Genomic DNA, 8,403 nt, shown 5'->3' on the forward strand with positions numbered 1-8,403 from the left:
TGATGATAATTTAATGGTAATTTGAAATGTAAAAAAACCCAAATGTACAACTACTAATTGTACTACTGATAAACAATAATATATATATATATATATATATATATATATATATATATATATATACATATATATATATATATATATATATATATATATATATATATATATATATATATACATATATATATATATACTACTACTACTACTACTACTACTACTGCGTTCTTATAATAATGATCATAATTCATTATATCATTATAATTATTAATTTATTATTAATCATTATTCATTTTCATTAGATCATCATAATTATTATAAGTCAGAATACAAACATTTATTATAAATATTTTGATATAATATATATACTGTATTTCCCCGATTAAAATGGTACAGTATGACTTCTTGCATGACAAAAAGGAAAAATAATAATAGTAATGATGATAATTTAATGGTAATTTGAAATGTAAAAAACAAAACAAATGTACGACTACTACTTGTACTACTGATAACAATAAAATGAAAAAATATACTACTACTACTATTGCGTTTTCATGATAATGATCATTATAATTCATTATATTATTATAATTATTAATTTATTATTAATAATTAATAGTTATCATTAGATCATTATAATTATTGTAAGTCAGAATACAAGCATTTTTATAAATATTTTCATATAATAAATATATATTTACTGTATTTCCTGATTAAAATATGTGATTATAATGTAGAATATATTCTTATTATGATAGGTAAGACTGTTGTTCTTGCTATTAAAATAAACACATATGTTCATTGGCGTTATTTTATGATTTCATGCAACCCATCTTGGCACTTCCAGATGGTACTGTCTTCTAGAGGGGGATGAAAATATGAATTTACCTCCTTCCATCCATCTATCCATTTTCTATACAGCAATAATTTTCATGCATACCATCAAGTCTTTGAGAAGGTGTGTGTGTGTGTGTGTGCAAAGCTCCCTTGATCACAGCTTAAGTTTCCTTCCTCTTCCTGTGGGTCCCGAAACGCTCCTCCTCTTCTTCTGTCCAGTGACGCAGGACCGCCTTTTAAATCCGTCCCGACACTGTCATGCAATTATTGTGCAAAGAAATCTGCAAAGAAATAGCATTGCCAGAGAGCGCAGAGATTATCCTGCTGGAGGGGTGCAAGGGCTAATGTGTTGCCATATGGCCCAGATTGTAATGTGCGGCTTGGAAGGGGAGGGGCGTGCGGGTCAATCATACATCAAGTATTAGTGTCAGGTGGGGATTAATGCGCAATGTTGTTGCCACTTCCGACACTGTACTTTACCTGGCTGGGGAGACAGCTCGGACGCTGTTAGATAACGGTACGTTGCATATGAAGAAATAAAACTCGGTCACATGCAGACGATTTACTTGCGGAGAACATCTGACAATGATCAGTTATTAATTTCCACAGCAAATGCTTTTACAGTTTAAAACAATGGCGATCAATATATTTAATTATTTTGCCATTTTTATTCAGTTATTGCTTAATCTACTGTATATCTGGCATTCATTTTTTAAAGTTTTTTTTACTCTCATTTATGACTATTTTTGATCTTCTAAAGTATTTAATGTTTTTTGCTATTTTTTATTTATTTTTAAGAATATTTTTTCTTTAAATATTTAGATTTTATTTTCATAATATTTAGACTTTATTATCATAATATAACTTTTCCCAATCTAATTTTCCAAAAATGTATTCTTCGTTTTTTTTCTCATGTCATTTCATCATCAAATATTTGTACAATTTTTTGTTCAATGCTTCCTTCCTCATTTTGTATTCAGTTATTGTTTAATCTACTGTATATCCAGCATTAATTTTTTTATTTTTTTACTCTCATTTATGACTATTTTTGATCTTCTAAAGTATTCAATTTTTAATGTTTTTTTTGCTATTTTGATTTATTTTTAAGAATATGTTTTCTTTAAATATTTGGAATTTATTCTCAGAATATTTTGACTTTATTATCATAATATAACTTTTCCCAACCTAATTTTCCAAAAATGTATTCTTTGTTTTTTTCCTCATCTCATTTCATCATCGAATCTTTGTGCAATTTTTTTCGCTAATAATAGTATAACATTATGCTCCTTATTGTCTTGAAAATATTACTGCTCTTTTTCTAATTTTTGTGGCATTTTTTTATTGTTTAGTTGTATTTTAGAATATGCTGAAGTCCAAGAAAAAACAGCTGCGGGCCACAAATGGCCCCCAGGCTGCATTTTGGACAAACCCTGTTTTAATCCAACATTACATAACAAAACAGCCATTACTGCCCTGCGGCACATTAAAACTTTTTAAAATATTATTTTTAACAGGGAAAAAAGTTGAAAAGTTACGACAAATTGTTTTTTTAACCTAATAATACATATACTGTGTGTACTATATGTTTATAAGTTGAGTTTTTTTTACTCTCAATTATGACTATTTTTGATCTTCTAAAGTATTTAATTTTTTTGTGTTTTTTTGCTATTTTTGTTTTTTAAATTTTTTTCTTTAAATATTTGGATTTTATTCTCATAATACTTTGACTTTAATATCATAATATAACTTTTCTCAACCTATTTTTTTCCAAAAATGTATTCTTAATTTTTTTCCTCACCTCATTTCATCATCAAATCTTTGTACAATTGTTTTGCTAATAATAGTATAACATTATTCTCTTTACTGCTCTTTTTCTAATTTTTGTGGCGTTTTTTTGTGTTTAGTTGCTGAAGTCCAAGAAAAAACAACTGCGGCCAACAAATGGCCCCCAGGCTGCATTTTGGACAACCCTGTTTTAATCCAACATTGCATAACAAAACAGTCATTACTGGCCTGCGGCATATTCTAATTTTTTTAAATAGTATTTTTTTTAAAGTTTAAATGTTAAGACAAATTGTTTTATTTAACCTAATAATACATATACTGTATGTACTATATGTTTATTTCCGTAATACACAAAGTTGAAAAAAAACTGTGCTTCTTCCTGCTCCTTTTCAAACACGTCAATGTACTTTAATATAACTTTAAACATATCCAAAACAAATAAAACCATCACCATCTTTTCACAATGCTGCTGTTGCAGAAACAGGCGATTAGCAAGATTATGGTTAGACCGTACGTTCTATAAGTGGGTGATTTAGCCCCACACTTACCCGATGCTCACGCAGCACCCAAATCATGATTTATTCCTGTGCTGATATTTGCTTTATATGGATTGTTATTATTCATCCAATATAGCGTGCGCAAAAAAGATGCAGAGTAGGGCATTGTGGCGCATAACCGTATATTATTTGATTATTGCCGCTGTTAAAAGCATCTTAGCCGCTTCCCTGTCGCTTTATAAGGGATGTGCATACAGTAATTTTCGGCCGAGGGTGCTAATGGTTATGGATCATCATCATTTTGGTGCGTGCACCGGCCTAAAAAACCGTATGTATGTAGACTTAAATTATGGAACTGATTGAGCAAAACACACAATGTACTAATATGAGAAACACTACAAGCTTATGGTGTTAACAAGGTCTGTGTGCCATAGTGTCTGTTATCATTTATCCTGATTTTATTTCATCTGTCATTATTTAAAAAGTCATTGAATAGCCTTTTTGTTGGTCCTATTATGCGACCAATACATTTTGTAACAATGTTGTATTCTTGCCTAAGTTTTTGTCATCAGTTGTACTGATCTACAATGCAGTCGACTTCCTTATATGGGCTGCAAGATTGCCTGCACTCAGTACACGCAGACCATTGTATCCTGAAGTCCTCAGGAACGCTTGGGAGTGTGACCAATCACAGCAAAGTGGGTGGACCTGGAGGAGGGCTGGGGTTGGAGGAAAGAAGCAGGAAGTCCACTTCCTGGTTCGCTGATAATAATAATAATAATAATAATAATAATAATAATAATAATAATAATAATAATAATAATAATAATAATAATAATAATAATAATAATAATAATAATAATAATAATAATAATAATAATAATAATAATAATAATAATCCAGTTAATGTGTGTAGCTGCTCTATAGGAGTCCACAACTCAATACAAAGTGCAGAAAATTAGCATAATAATAATAATAATAATAATAATAATAATAATAATAATAATAATAATAATAATAATAATAATAATAATAATAATAATAATAATAATAATAATAATAATAATAATAATAATAATAATAATAATAATAATAATAATAATAATAATAATAATAATCCAGTCATTGTGTGTAGCTGCTCTATAGGAGTCCACAACTCAATACAAAGTGCAGAAAATGAGCATAATAATAATAATAATAATAATAATAACAATAATAATAATAATAATAATAATAATAATAGTAATAATAACAATAACAATAACAATAACAATAACAATAACAATAACAATAACAATAATAATAATAATAATCCAGTTATTGTGTGTAGCTGCTCTATAGGAGTCCACAACTCAATACAAAGTGCAGAAAATGAGCATAATAATAATAATAATAATAATAATAATAATAATAATAATAACAATAATAATAATAATAATAATAATAATAATAATAATAATAATAATAATAATAATAATAATAATAATAATAATAATAATAATAATAATAATAATAATAATAATAATAATAACAATAACAATAACAATAATAATAATAATAATAATATGACAATAATAATGAACAATGAACATTATTATTATTATTATTATTATTATTATTATTATTATTATTATTATTATTATTATTATTATTATTATTATTATTATTATTATTATTATTAATAATGATATATAATAATAATAATAATAATAATAATAATATTACAATAATAATGAACAATGAACATTATTATTATTATTATTATTATTATTATTATTATTATTATTATTATTATTATTATTATTATTATTATTATTATTATTATTATTATTATTATTATTATTATTATTATTATAAATCGTGTGGTTAGCACGCAGACCTCACAGCTAGGAGACCCGAGTGGGGTCTGTGTGGAGTTTGCATGTTCTTTTTTCCGGGTACTCCGGTTTCCTCCCACATTCCAAAAACATGCTAGGTTAATTAGCGACTCCAAATTGTCCATAGGTATGAATGTGAGTGTGAATGGTTGTTTGTCTAAAGGTGCCCTGTGATTGGCTGAGGATTCGTGAGGATAAGCGGTAGAAAATGAATGAATGAATGAATGAATGAATGGTCCACGGAAACACTGCAGAAAGAGGTGCAGAATGTGGAAGATCTGGAAAGCTCTCTGCGTGGGTTATTGTGTGTAGCTGCTCTATAGGAGTCCACAACTCAATACAAAGTGCAGAAAATGAGCATAATAGAGCCTCTTTAGACGAGCTAGAAGAGGTATGTACTGTAAACATGATCAAAACAAACTAACCATAACCATTAGCCTCTCTTGTATAGCACCCGCTGCCAGCTTTTGTCACCTGGTCCGCACGTAAGCCAAATTCTGGCCAAGGTGTTGACCTAAATGACTGTAGAAGTAATTAACTTCATAATCCCCGTTTGACTGATTACATTTGATCAGTTTTGCTCACTTTGACACGAACGCCTGCCTCCATATGCAGCAATCCCAAAGGAGAACATATCGGCAAATGTAACCTTGAGAAACATGAAGCTTATAGGAATGGGTGTTAGATGGCAGTGTGAAGTGTGTGTGTGTGTGTGTGTGTGTGTGTACGTGTGTGACATATGTCAGACGGCAGGATGCAAGGTGCAGGTGTCGCCGTGCAGGCTTCACCGCTGTTTGTCACCTTGTGAATAAACAGCAGTTGTGGTGTAGAAAGGAGCGCTGATTCATGCACGAGTGGCGGAACACGGCAGATGGATGTACTTGTTCATATGTGTAAATAGTCGCAGCTAGCTATTAACATACCTCCGTACAGATGGCGGCGCGTAATAAAGTACAGGCGATAAAAAGGAAGTCGCAGCCGAGCTGATGTTTGTTCATTTTTGTACATACAGTCTGCAATAGCTTTAGTGCAAGGACACAATAACTGGTAGGTTTTTTTTTAACGAAATGGCAGTGAAAGCATCACAGCATTTATTTGTAGCTCTGTATGAAAAGATGGGGTCATATTTTCAAGAGTCTTATATTATATATATATATATATATATATATATATATATATATATATATATATATATATATATATATATATATATATATATATATATATATATATATATATATATATATATATATATATATATATAGTTATATTTGACGAGCATTGAGCACATACAGGAAGTTGGTTTGTTCTTGTGTATTTTAGCGAGCCACTTCCTGGTTTGTTGGGTATAATAATAATAATATTAATAATAATAATTATTATTATTATTAATATTATATTAATAATAATAATAATAGTCATCATCATCATCACCATAACCATCATCATTATATTATCATTATATTAATTATAATAAAATATTATATTAAAATATGATGATGATGATGATGATGATGATGATGATGATGATGATGATGATGATGATGATGATGATATTATGATATTATTATTATTATTATTATTATTATTATTATTATTATTATTATTATTATTATTATTATTATTATTATTATTATTATTGTTATATTCCAATATTAATATTAATATAATATTATTAATAATAATTATCATTAATATTATATATTATCATATATAACGATATGACAGCACTACTACTACTACTAATAATAATAATAATAAAATAATAATAATCACATCATCATCATCATCATCATCATCATTATTATTATTAATATATTTATATATTAATTATAATAAAATATTATTATTAATGTCATTATTAATATTAATATTATTATTAATAGCAATAATAATAACATATTTATATAATAAAATATAATAATAATAATAATAATAATAATAATAATAATAATAATAATAATAATAATAATAATAATAATAATAATAATAATAATAATAATAATAATAATACAATATAATAACGATAATAATAATAATAATAATAATAATAATAATAATAATAATAATAATAATAATAATAATAATAACAATAATAACAATAATAATAATAATAAGATCATTATTATTAATAACATAATATATTATTATATATAATAATATGACAGCACTATAGGCTGCACGGCGGTCGTGTGGTTAGCGTGCAGACCTCACAGCTAGGAAACCCAGGTTCAATTCCACCCTCGGACATCTCTGTGCGGAGTTTGCATGTTCTCCCCGTGCATGCGTGGGTTTTCTCCGGGTACTCCGGTTTCCTCCCACATTCCAAAAACATGCTAGGTTAATTGGCGACTCCAAATTGTCCATAGGTATGAATGTGAGTGTGAATGGTTGTTTGTCTATATGCCCGAAGACAGCTGGGATAGGCTCCAGCACGTCAAGTGGTAGAAAATGAATGAATGTTATTGTTATTGTTGAGTAGGCTCAGTAGTTACATATAATGGCAACAATGTAGATTATTCCAACATGTGACTCTATACAGTGTTAAGCACTTTAACGTGCATCAATTACTACATATTGCTGCTCGCCCGAAGACAGCTGGGATAGGCTCCAGCAACCCCCGCGACCCTCGTTCAGATAATATGAATGATAATGAATGAACGACAGCAGTATCCTATTTTTTTATTGTTTGGTATGTGAGGGTGGTTTGTGACTCAAACAGGAAAACAACATTTTTATCTGGTTTTGCACCAAATTGTGGTGGGTATTTCATACTTGTTATCACTGCACAGAATAAAATTATTAAAATAGAAAATATAATTTAGCTCTGCTATCATCAGCATAACAAGTGACAGTAAAACAACACATCTCATGTCCAGCATGCCAACATGCATCCTAGCTTGTGCTTCCCGACGCTGTGCAGTATCAGGGAATGGTTGCACGTGTCCCAGCTGCCGTGGCCCACAGCTGGTTCCCCTCCAACTAGATGATCTCCCCCTTACTGACTCCACTGCCTGGAGGAAGAGGATGAACCCCACCCGTGAGATGGAGAGTGGCACAGACAGGCGGTTGTGTAGCTGGAAGAAAATAAAGCGATGATCGGGGTAGGGATGGAGGAGAGCACGGCCATGTGATGTTTTTTTTTTTTTTGAGGGGGAGCCCAAGGACTTGTCGTGTGTCTGCTGCTGCTTGTGGCAGACGGCTGTCAAGGGGGTGTCTCAGGTGGAGTGGGGGGGGGGGGGGGGGGTATAGGGTGGGGTGGTGTAGCGGATCAGGTGAAAACAGGGCCAGCGGCAGACGAGGAGTACGGGAGCCAACGCTCGCTCAGCGTAAATGAATGGTGACAGCAGCGCGAGAGCCATTGATCCACCGGTCAAAGCAGCCCTACGGCGGCCAACCTAATGTGCTGA

The sequence above is a fragment of the Doryrhamphus excisus genome, chromosome 12, assembly GCF_030265055.1.
Source record: "Doryrhamphus excisus isolate RoL2022-K1 chromosome 12, RoL_Dexc_1.0, whole genome shotgun sequence".
Lineage (NCBI taxonomy): Eukaryota > Metazoa > Chordata > Actinopteri > Syngnathiformes > Syngnathidae > Doryrhamphus > Doryrhamphus excisus.